The sequence below is a fragment of the Suncus etruscus genome, chromosome 8, assembly GCF_024139225.1.
Source record: "Suncus etruscus isolate mSunEtr1 chromosome 8, mSunEtr1.pri.cur, whole genome shotgun sequence".
Taxonomy (NCBI): domain Eukaryota; kingdom Metazoa; phylum Chordata; class Mammalia; order Eulipotyphla; family Soricidae; genus Suncus; species Suncus etruscus.
Window position 1 is genome coordinate 20,416,230 of NC_064855.1, and position 12,055 is coordinate 20,428,284.

General features: G+C 42.0%; 1 pseudogene; it reads left to right on the top strand.

Annotated features, from left to right (window-relative positions):
* The first annotated feature begins 3,200 nt into the window (after nucleotides 1-3,200).
* LOC126015833 (uncharacterized) overlaps nucleotides 3,201-12,055 on the top strand; it is a 40,616-nt pseudogene continuing 31,761 nt past the window's right edge.

Below are 12,055 nucleotides of genomic sequence, written 5' to 3' on the forward strand. Positions count from 1 at the left end.
AGCATTAGAAACAATTAAAATTGTATTAAAGCAAGTTCATTTGAATGAGGCATAAATTGGGTGAGCTGATCACATCAGGCAGGAACAAAATAAAACATTGCCTTGGGGTGTTGGAGCAGGCACCTTCAAAGGAGGAAAATAAAGTATGCAGAGTATTCAGGGACAATAAAATATGTAACCTAATTTATCTAATGTTTCTGAAAACCAGACAGCTCTCCAATAATTCTGTTTCCTCCAGTACCTTCATGCCAGGTTAGAAAACACAATGAGGACAGAAAATTATTCCTGATCAAGAAAAAGGGTCTGTGTTTCTGCGTCAGTCCCTGTGGTCACAAATCACTACCCAGTAAAAGAAAGATGGGAAGGAACATGCAGGTGAGAATCCTGGACCTCCCTCCTATGCCAGGTTTGCTACTCCCCCGAGTCCTAAAGCACAGGAGCCAGAATGAGTGAGAGCTGACTGGAAGTCTCTGTGGTAGACAAACATCACTTGAGGGCAGATCCATCAGGAGTCAGAAGACCAAGCAGTGGCTTCTAAGCTCAGCTTCTTTGGAAGGAGACGTTCTGATCACCTACCGTGCGCACTGCTGTGGACTGTACATTTAAAACAATAACTGATCTGATCATGACAGAGTCCTTCCAAATTGCAGGCTCAGAAACCAAAGCACCCAACTTGCCCAAGACAACACAACAAAGTAAAAAAAAAAATGAATAAAATTTAGCCCCAGTTCTAACTCTAACATAGACCTTGACCCTTGCTTGCCCTTCTCAACTTCAGAGTAATTATTCTTGCCCTATACTGGGGTTGAAATAATTTGGGGCGGTGGGGGAGGCAGTGAGAACTTTCCAGAGGCAGCACATTTTAAGGCTGGATGAGTGAGTCTGGAACACACAGGGTCCTTGCTGCTAGGTCCTGAGACTAGATCAAGAACCTAAGATTTAGACCAGGGATTAGAAGCTCCAAAATAAGGCAAACATAAATGTCACATTAACACCTCAAGGCTAAATGGAGGAGCATACCCACATGTCTGGGAAGAACAGGCCCGTGATTAAGAGAGAGGTCCCCCTTGGTCATCCCAGTCCTCCTCTAAGATCACTCAGATTTCCCCATGCTATAGCAACAACAGGGCTGATAACTGTTCCAACACCCAACCCCCAAGCATTGTTATTTGCCATACCAAGCCACACTTGATTGGGCAAATTTATTTGCATGAGTCCTGAGCCCATAACTCATGAAGGCCACATATACTGAGCGCTGTCTACAAACCTTTTGTTGGGCAGTGGCACTGGGACCTGGCCACCATGGACTTAAGGATGCCAGCCAAGACAGAAAGGGCAGGGTAGGGGCAGGAAGTAGAAGAACATTTACCCCCTGCAGCTCAAGGAACTGAGCTTGGATTTTCTTCCTGTAGGAAAAAAACTCCAAGATTCACAGGGTAAATGCTAGAGCACAAACAGAGCCTCCAAAGAAGAGGCCATTTAAACCGGTGCTTAATTAGCCCACTCCCTGGACATATTCAATACAGATGGCCAGCTTTAAGAGAAAGATGTATTAAAAAATAAAATGAAAAGTCAGGTGACTGATGGGAGTTTCAGGAACACCTACAGCAGCCTCCAGCCTATGATTCCAGACGGAAAGGGAGGGCATAATGAATGGACCCAGCCAGCCTGACAAGGGAGATAAAAGGCCTGGCTGGGCAACTTATGTCTCCAGAAATATTTATTCCCCTGTGTAATTCATTAGTGTGCACCATTGTGGTTCAGAAAGCAATGTGTATTTCAAGTTATGATTTCCCAGAGAATCATTTCCTATGCCTTGATAAACAGCAGTTAAAGACCCGCCCAGCACTGAGCTATCTGAGCAGAAAAGAGTTGAGGCAGAAAGAAGCAAATGAGGTGAAGGCAGGCAGGAGACAGAGGTGTGGGTCCATTCACTGGTTCAGGAGCACCTGCTACTCCATGCCAAGCACTGATTTTATATATGTACATACACCTACATATATGTATAAATGTGTATGTGTGTATACAGAGATAGCGATTTCTTGTTTGCATGGAGTTTCCAATCTTGAGAGGGAAGAAGGCAATTTAAACAAATATAAAGCATAATGCCAAGCCATAAAAATAAGTCAGTGCACTGATTTGAGGCCATTATGTTCTTGGTATACTGGAAACAGCAAGAACAACACCATGCCAAGAACAGATATACTGAAGAGAAGGAACAAGGAGAGGGTAAAAGAGGGCTGGACTAGTAAAGTCTTCCAGGTCATAGAAAAGAGCTCGGATTCCTCCAGAGTCTAATGGGGACTTGGGAGCTGTTAGTGGCTTTTAAGTAGGGCAGTGATATAACTTGATTTACATTTTAAACTGCCTCCAGTTGCTAAGTGGAAAATGCATCATAATAAGCTGGAAATGCAGGGACATCTGTTAGAAGCCCATACAGTATAAATAATATTTGTGGAAGGGCTTATGTCTTGATTCATCATGGATTATTTAGATAATTCTTACAGCAACCAGATACCTTTATTAATGTTCCTGCATAGGTGAAGCATGGCAGATAGCAAGGTGAAGTCAATTCCAGATGAGGGTCTGGGACTCTAACTCTCCACATCAGCTGCATGTGAAATGGACCAGAGCATGGCAGCCTGAACAGACAGCATAGGGAAATGAGAGATAGTTGAGTCTCAGATGTACTTTGAAACTGAGTGCAGGTAGAGTAGCATCTTAGTAACTGGAGATCTGAAGAAAACAGAGTTTGAGATTCCTGCTTGTTTCAAAAGTGCTGGTCTCAGCTCCAGTGAGCACAGTCTCTCACTCAAGAAGCCTAGAGACTGGACAAAAATGTTCTGGAAACTCACACCACCCACACTAAAGGAGGAGGTCACCCCAGGAATCTTCATACTGTATAGGGCCATACCCCACCAGCAGTTCTGGGGAGACCTGTTCCTGACAAGGTATTGTTGTGCAGGTGTGCTGGGTTGGTACCTCGAAGTCAGTACTCAAAAGCCACATCCCGTGTATGTGGAGAAGCCTGCAGTACCCACGGTGCAACTTGGGGTTTCACAGAAGCAAAACATAGGCTCACTTGGCTGCCTCCCTCCCTGCTGAGATTTGCTCCACAAAACACTCACTAGGCCATCCCTGGGCACTCACTGAGTCACTGCACTTGGTCTTATGCCATTATTTCTTAACTGGGGGCCTCTATGCCTCACCTCTCCTATACACAAGGACCTCAAGCCCTGAGAGGGAAGTGGTGGGGCCCAGACAATAAGCATCATCCTAGGGACAGTCTGGAAACTGCAGCAAGGACAAAGGACTCTGATGACATAGAAGTAAGTCAGGGAAGGAGCCTCATAATGGGGTCATAAGAGGTGGTCCAGACACTGGCAGCCCTGTTCAGAGATCCTGGGAAAGCCACTTCACCTTTTAATACTCCAATTTCCTATAAAATGGGGACAATGGGCTCTCACCCCATTACTACTGGCTTTCCCCACTGTCTGATGGGCCCCAATGAGCATTGCTTCAAGACCTATCTCACCCCCAAAAAAACCTGTTTGGTACTAAATATAGCACAGTTCCCTAACCTCACTAGGCAGAATGGCAGGCCAGACACTTGCCAGAAGGACTTGGAGGGCTGCTTCACTGATCCAGCTACCATAGACCCTCCTACTGCCTGCTATCCTGGGAGAGGGTAACTGCTCTTCATCCTGGTCTCCTGGTTCCTATCACAGTGTCTTTCTCCTAAGAACGATGCTGTCCTTAGAAGTTTTGTAGTCTATGTATAGGCAGGAAATAAAACAATATGTTACAAAATCTATGCCCACAAGGACCTGAGCACCAGGGAGAAAGGCCTGGGGGGGGGCTGTGAGAGGTGGGGTACAGAGCTGAATAGCATCAGTGCCAGCAGCCCTGCCACAGTACCCATTAGCCAATGGTGGGAGCAACCTCCGGCCTCTGAGAATCCACAGTAACCACTTAGCATTCTACAGCAACAGATGCCTTCAGTGGGTTTCACTCGGACCTCAAAACAGCCCTGACAGCTAGTGTGTCACTGCCCCTCCTTTCAGACATAAAAACTGGGGCCTCTGTTAAGTCATTGCCCAGATAAAACATTTAATAAGCACCTCCAGTGTGAATTTAGAGCAACTCACGCTCCACTTCCCATCTAGCCCAATGCTGCAGAAAAGGGGAGGTGGGGCCCACATGTGGCTGCTAACAGGCTCAGACTGAAGGTGAACTGCCGAATTCACTTTAATCATCTTTCCCGTTTAGCCTAATAGATCCAAAGAATTATCGTTTCAACATGGAATCAATATAAAATTTCACACGGTATTTTCCAAACCCTTTTTCCACATCTCTGAAATCCATCATCTGCTGTATGGACCCCTACTTGATGGACCAACCACCAACCATGCCTCAAGTGTCCAGTAAATGGACACCTCCAGGTCAGGGTCATGAGAAATATTCCCAGAAAGGTTATCTTGAACCTTATAGGCCACATATGCACTGTTTCATACTCTTTCATTTTATTCTTTACAGCCCTTTAAAAACCGGTAAATTTCTGGGACCAGAGAGATAGTACAGTGCAGTGCATAGGGCATTCGCTTTGCACATGGCTGACCTGGGTTCCATCCCTGGCATTCTATAAGGTCCCAGGAGTACTTCCAGGAGTTATTTATGAGTATAAAGTCAGGAGTAAGCCCTGAGCATTGCTGGGCATGGCCCCAAAGACACACACACACACTAAAAATGTATAATCCAGGCCTGCGGATGTATATAAGTCAGTGGCAGAACCCCTCACCTTTCAGACATGAGCTGGCTTCTCTGCCCTGCCCCAACCTGCATGCACCATCCTGTTGACACATTGTGACTCCTGACATGACAAATGCAACTTCTGACATGACAAGAATGAAAGCCCTGAACATCACAGTGATGTGCCACCCAACATCAAAAAAAAAAAAAGTCTGCTTCTTAGCCCACAGCCTGTCTATTCAAAGCAGAATGTAGCTTGGTCTGGCTGTCCCAATGTGCTGACTCCTACTCTAAATCCTAAGTTTGTTGCAGCAGTTTGTGCACCTCTGTTTCTCAGTTGTGGGGTATCCACACACTCCAGTTCTCCTTTCTCTTTTTTCCCCTAGATTCCATCTCAGAAGGTAAGAAAAAGGAGTCAGAGGATCCTGCACATTTAAAAAATATTTTTTGAAAATAAACCAGTGGGACTACATCAAATTAAAAAGATTTGTACAGCATGAAGGAAACCCAAATAAAAATTAAAAGACAGCCCATTGAATGGGAGAAAATGTTTGCACATAATGCAAAGAATAAAGGCTAATATTTAAAACATAAAGTACTCACAAAGTTCATAAACAACAACAAAAAAATAACCAACAACCTTACCAAAATGGGAAGACACTTTCCTAAAGAAGCCATCTGAGTGGCCAGTCAGCATATGAAAAAGTGTTTATCATCACTTATTATCAGAGAAATGTGAATCAAAACAATGAGCTAGCATCTCACACCAGGAAGAATGGCATATATCAAAAAGACTAGAAACAGTGTTGGGAAAGGTATGGCAAAATAGGAACCCTGATTCACTACTGGTGAGCAGGAAAAGGAAGTAAAGGAAGAGGAGGAGGAAGAAATGACTTCCCAGAAATCCCAATTTCTGGCGTCAATCCCCAAAATACAAAAACATTCATTCAAAAAGATACATGCATACCTATGTTCACTGCAGCACTTATAATAGCCAGGATATGGAAATAACTGAATGTTCAACAAGTAAATGGATAAAGAAATAGTGGCACTGGTGGGATTGGTGTTTGAACATGTGATGCCTAAAACAACTATTATGAACAACTTGGTAAATCATGGTGCTATAATTTTTACAAAATTGTTTAAGAGCTAGAGCAATAGCACAGCAGGTAGGGTGTTTGCCTTGCACACGGCCAACCCAGTTTTGATCCTTGGCATACCACATGGTCCACTGAGCCTGCCAGGAGTAATTTCTCAGTACAAAGTCAGGAGTAACCACTGAGCACCATTAGGTTGACCCACAAACTAAAAAACAAATTGTTTAAATAAATAAACAGAAAAAATTAGACTACTAATTGTAACAACCAGTCTATGAAGAAAAATAATAAAGCCATATAACAACACAGTCTAAAATGACTGGAACTTGACAAGAAACTATCAACTTGTCTAATGTTTGCCTTACCAGAGATCTAAGCCAATTGGAGAAAGTCAAATCAATACAAGTGATATTAATTGATATAATATGAACACATATATTGGTATTAGTATAATCAGGCTGCCTGGGAACTACCAGGGTTGATCTCGGAGCATAGAATCAGAAATATGCCCTGATTACCCCAAGAGTGACCTACAAACAAACAAATGAGAGAGAGAAAGCGGTTTAAAAGGGCTGTTTCATCTATGTAGTGGTACAAGCTGCAAGAATAATGTAATTTATGGGGCCAGAGAGATAGCATGTAGATAGGGCATTTGCCTGGCATGCAGAAGGATGGTAGTTCAAATCCCAGCATCCCATATGGTCCCCCGAGCCTGCTCGGAGCTATTCTGGGTGTAGAACCAGTGTAACCCCTGAGTGCTGCCAAGTGTGACCCAAAAACCAAAAAAAAAAAAAGTATAATGTAATTTATTAATTTAGGGTTCTAGTCTCCACTTTTGCCCCTTTCTTTGGACCTTCCTCTCACTCATTCTTCCTATTTCACATGCTTTTTTTTAAGTTTATCTGAAATAATCCCTAGCATCATCATACAAATATGAAATTAGCAAAGTTGAAAATAAAGTTACTGTTTGTTAGCATTTAGGAAAAAAATCATGGGCCCAGAGAGATAGCACAATGGCGTTTGTCTTGCAAGCAGCCGATCCAGGACCAAAGGTGATTGGTTCGAATCCCGGTGGCCCATATGGTCCCCCGTGCCTGCCAAGAGCTATTTCTGAGCAGACAGCCAGGAGTAACCCCTGAGCACCGCTGGGTGTGACCAAAAAAAAAAAAAAAAAGAAAAAAGAAAAAAAGAAAAAAAATCGTGATACAATCAATGGAATACTAAGTAGCTGTAAGAAAAAAATAAAACCAGGCGGTTCACTAGAACATGGATGGAACTGGAGGAGACTGTGCCTATCAACAAAAGTCAGAGGGAATAAAAATAAATACCAGATGACCTTACTCATCTGTGGATTAGAGATAGGCAAAGAAAGGGAACAGACAGTATAATCATGACAAACCCTTTGTCTTTGACAAACAAGCAATGAAGGTGGAAGGAAAGAAGACAAAATAGAAGAAGACACAGAGAAAAGAGACAGGGAGAGAAGATCACTGGCAGGCACTCAGTGGTGGGGGTTGGGGAGATGCAGTAACTTTGTACATCCATACCATATATTTGATAATACTATTGTAACATTCATACCTAAATGATAATAAAATTAAAATGTCAGATATAAGAAGAAACATTTAAGTTTGTGGGTCATACCCAATAGTGTTCAGGAGCTACTCCCTACTCAACTCAGTGCTTAGAAGTCTGGAAATGAGGGTTCTTGCAAGGTTAGAAGAAAAGTCCTTCTACTCTCTTTTTGGGGGGTGCTAAAAGCATCTGCCTGCCTCACAAAGAAGGTAGTGAACCAGCTATAATTACAGACCATACACAGGGGACCATGAAAATGACATTTAGCGACACTTATGCCTCGGATCTGTGGTGGCTGCAGTAAACATGATATAATTGCTGCAGCATCGATCCCCACAATTAATGCCCAAAAAGGCAGAGAAAGAATGGACAGCCTCCAAGAAAGTGCCAGTGGCTGGGAGTTCAATAGAACCCCGGCTCTCTCTGAAAGACAGCTACCCCTCCTCTAAATGTTAACTGGGTTTTTGGTAATATTTGCTGTCAAAACAGTACTCACTAGAGTTTCTCCAGAATCCAATCTGCTTCCCAGTTGGCTCTAGGCCAGCCCACGAAAAATTAGAGAAATTGGGATATGCAGGGTGAGTGTACTGAGTTCCAGGAGGCCAGAAACAGGCCTTAGAGACGCCAGCAGAGGAGAAGTCTCAGCCTGACCTGAAAGGTGATATGGAGCTACTGTGAAGGGGTGATCCTCTGAGGATAAAGACCACTTTCATGGTAAAAAGAATGGCAAATGGCAAGGGATCACCTGGTGCGAATGTGGAGGACAGAAAGACCCGAGAGCTATTTAAGAGTCAAAAAATGATGGGCTGATGAAGACAGAATGGAGGAGAGTCTAGAATGACTCTCAGGCTCTGGCTTTAGGCACTGAACTGTGGAAGACAGGTTTGAAGGGGAAAAGACAGCATTGTAGAGTACTGTTCCCATGGAATAAAGTTCCCATGGAATAGTTAGAGAAGAAAAAGTGGAAACAGGGCTCAGAGGAAAGACTGATGTAGAGATAAAGAAATGGGAACTACCTGTATCAGAAATGTGAGGGGTCACAAGGTTGGAGTGCTCCCCAGGGAGAGAGAATAGATGAGAGGAAAGGGTCACACTAGTTGGAGGGGTGCAAAGAAAGGTTTCCCTCAATAGAACCTGAAAAGGGACAATTGGAGAAGACAAGGATGAAACAAGAAATGTGACACACTTAGGATCAAAGGAAGGAGAGTTCTGAAATGAAGATGTGTAGTCAGTCAGCTCTCTCTCTGTGTCTCTCTCTCACTCTCTCTCTCTCACACACACAGACACACACACACACACACACACACACACACACACAAACACGAAGACGTAAGACTCACAGGCTTGTTCAGTGAACTCTATAAAAACCAAGTGTGTACCTGGCTATATTATCTCTATTGAAGTAATCCCTACTCTCTTGTCTCTACTGGGTAAAGTGGACATACCAGAAACCCCAACCCAATCACCATGCTAAGCTAAGTTAAGCTGATGTGTAAATGTACTGAATGGTGGTGGTGGGTTTGATAATGATTCCAAGCAAGGTAAGTTTAAATTCTAACCTCTGGTTCAAATGGTCCAATTTGCAAATCTTATTTGCCAATGAGATTAAGTTAAGAATCTAAAGGTCACCTGGAGGTGAGTTGATACGCCCCGGAAAGGGGGAAGCCTCTGAACTCTGCCAGCACTTATCTCTGACTGTATCCTGTGCTGTGCTGCATTCTTGGCCTGATTTCATCCTGTGTGTGTGGCTTCATCTGCCCACAGCTAGTCTTCCCTGAAGGTGAGTTGATACACCCAGAGAGGGAGGAGCCAGAAGAGCACATCATTTAGTCAATGAATATAACCACAACACGTAGAAAAACCCACAATAAAAGTGTGACAATGGGGAAACAAGGCAGGCCAGCACCAGACATAGAGAATGAAGACAGCAACTCAGATGACCAGAACATGGCCAACCAACTAGTCAGTCTCTCAGATAAGGAGTTTAGAGTCGAAATATGGAAGATGTTCAAAGAAATCAAAGTATAGAAGAGAACACTAATAAGAATAAAGAGAATATAAAGATAGAAATGAGAAAACTCAAAACTGAAATTTCAGGTCAAATAACAGGTCTGAAAAACTTAGAAGATGAATTGAAAAAAAACATGGGTGAGCTTTCCCATGGGTTAACAGCAGCTGAGGATAGAATTAGTACACTGAAAGATGAGATGAATAAACAACTCCATACAGCAGAAGAGATTGGAAAAAAGCCTTAAAGCAAATTATCAAACAATGCAAAAATTACTCAAAGAATGGGAACAGATGAAAATAGAAGTCTATGATAAGTTCAACAGAAACAACTTAAGAATCATTGGAGTCCCAGAGACCCAGGAAGAAAATCTCCAGGAAGAATCAAGGGTCAAGAACATCATTAAAGAGCAACTACCAGAGCTAAAGAATACATGCGATCAAATCCTGCATGCCTGAAGAGTACCAATTAAAAGAGAAAAAACACCCCGAGACAATTCCTAGTCACAATGACTAATCCCACAGATAGAGAAAGAATTCTGAAAGCAGCAAGATTGAAAAGAGAAATTACATTCAAGGGAACATCCTTGAGATTTACTGCAGACCTGTCACCTGAAACACTCAAAGCCAGAAAGCAGTGGTGGGACATAGTGACAAAACTCAATGAAATAAATGCTTAGCCTAGAATACTGCACCCAGCAAAATTCACTTTCAGATTTGAAGGAACAATACATGGTTTCACAGACAAACAACAGCTCAGAAACTTCAGAGACTCAAAACCACTCTTAAAAGAAAAACTAAAAGACCCTCTTTAAGACAAGACTGACCAACAGACACACAAAACTTTGATATGAAGATGGCACTAAATCCCAGGACAATTCTTTCTCTCAATGTCAATGGACTAAATGCACCAGTTAAGAGAAACAGAGTGGCTAAATGGATCAAAAAACTCAATCCAACCTTCTGCTGCCTACAAAAAACGCACCTGAATAGTCAGAACAAACATAGACTCAAAATAAAAGGCTGGAGGAAAATCATCCAAGCAAACAACACCCATAAAAAAGCCATACAAGCAAACAACATCCATAAAAAGCCATACTAATATCAGATGATGCAAACTTTATACTCAGGAAAGATGTAAAGGACAAAAATGGACATTTTGTATTAATCAAGGGATATGTAAAGCAAGAAGAAATCACTCTCCTAAACATATATGCACCGAATGAGGGGCCAGCAAAATATTTAATACAATTGTTGACGAATCTGAAAAATAATATCAATAGCAACACAATAATTGTGGGAGACCTCAACATGGCATTGTCATCGCTTGACAGGTCAACCAGACCGAAACCCAACAAGAATATACTAGACCTGAAAAGAGAAATGGAAGGAAGAGGCCTACTAGATATATATATATATATATATTTTGGACACTCCACCCACAGAAACCTGGATATACATTCTTATCTAATGTACATGGGATATTCTCCATGATAGAATATATGCTAGCACATAAAACATAACTCCATAATATCAAGAGGATAGATATTTTGCAGGCTACCTTCACTGACCACAAGGCCCTGAAATTATATGTGAACTACAAAGGGACACAGAAGAAAAACTTTAATACCTGGAAATTAAACAGCCTAATACTGAATAACCAGTGGGTCCGAGATGAAATCAAAGAGGAAATCAAAACCTTCCTAGAAACAAATGACAATGGAGACACAAACTATCAGAACCTATGGGACACAGCAAAAGTGGTCCTGAGAGGAAAATTTATAGCTTTGCAAGCACACATCAGGAAAGAAGAGGGGGCATACCTGAACAGCTTAATGACGCAGCTCATAGAATTAGAAAGTGCTCAACAAAAGGTACCAAATATAGGGAGCCAGAAGGAAATAACAAAGCTGAGAGCAGAAATAAATGAAGTGGAAACCCGAAAAACAATCCAAAAGATCAACGAAAGCAGAAGTTGGTTCTTTGAAAAAAATAAATAAGATTGGGTAGAACACTGGCAAAACTAACAAAGAAAGAGAGAAAACCTGATAACTCGTATTAGGAATGAAAAGGGAGAGCTCACTATTGATATGGCAGAGATTCAAAGGGTAATCAGAAACTACTTTGAGAAACTCTACGCCACTAAAAATGAGAACCTGGAAGAAATGGATAAATTCTTGGACTCATAATATTCCACAGTTGAACGAAGAGGATGTAGCATATCTAAACACCCCCATCACTATTGAGGATATTAAGACAGTAATCAAATGTCTGCCTAAAAACAAAAGCCCAGGCCCAGATGGATTCACTAATGAATTCTTTCAAGCCTTTCAAGAGGAACTACTACCAATCCTGGCAAGACTCTTTAATAAAATCGAAAAATCAGGAACACTTCCAAATAGCTTTTAGGAAGCCAACATCACCTTGATACCTAAACAAAACAGAGATGCTACCAAAAGAGAAAATTACCGACCAATATCGCTGATGAACACAGATGCAAAGATCCTCAACAAAATCTTGGCAAATAGGATTCAATGCCTCATTCAGAAGATCATCCACTACGATGAAGTAGGTTTCATCCCAGGAATGCAAGACTGGTTTAACATCCGTAAATCTATTAACAAAAT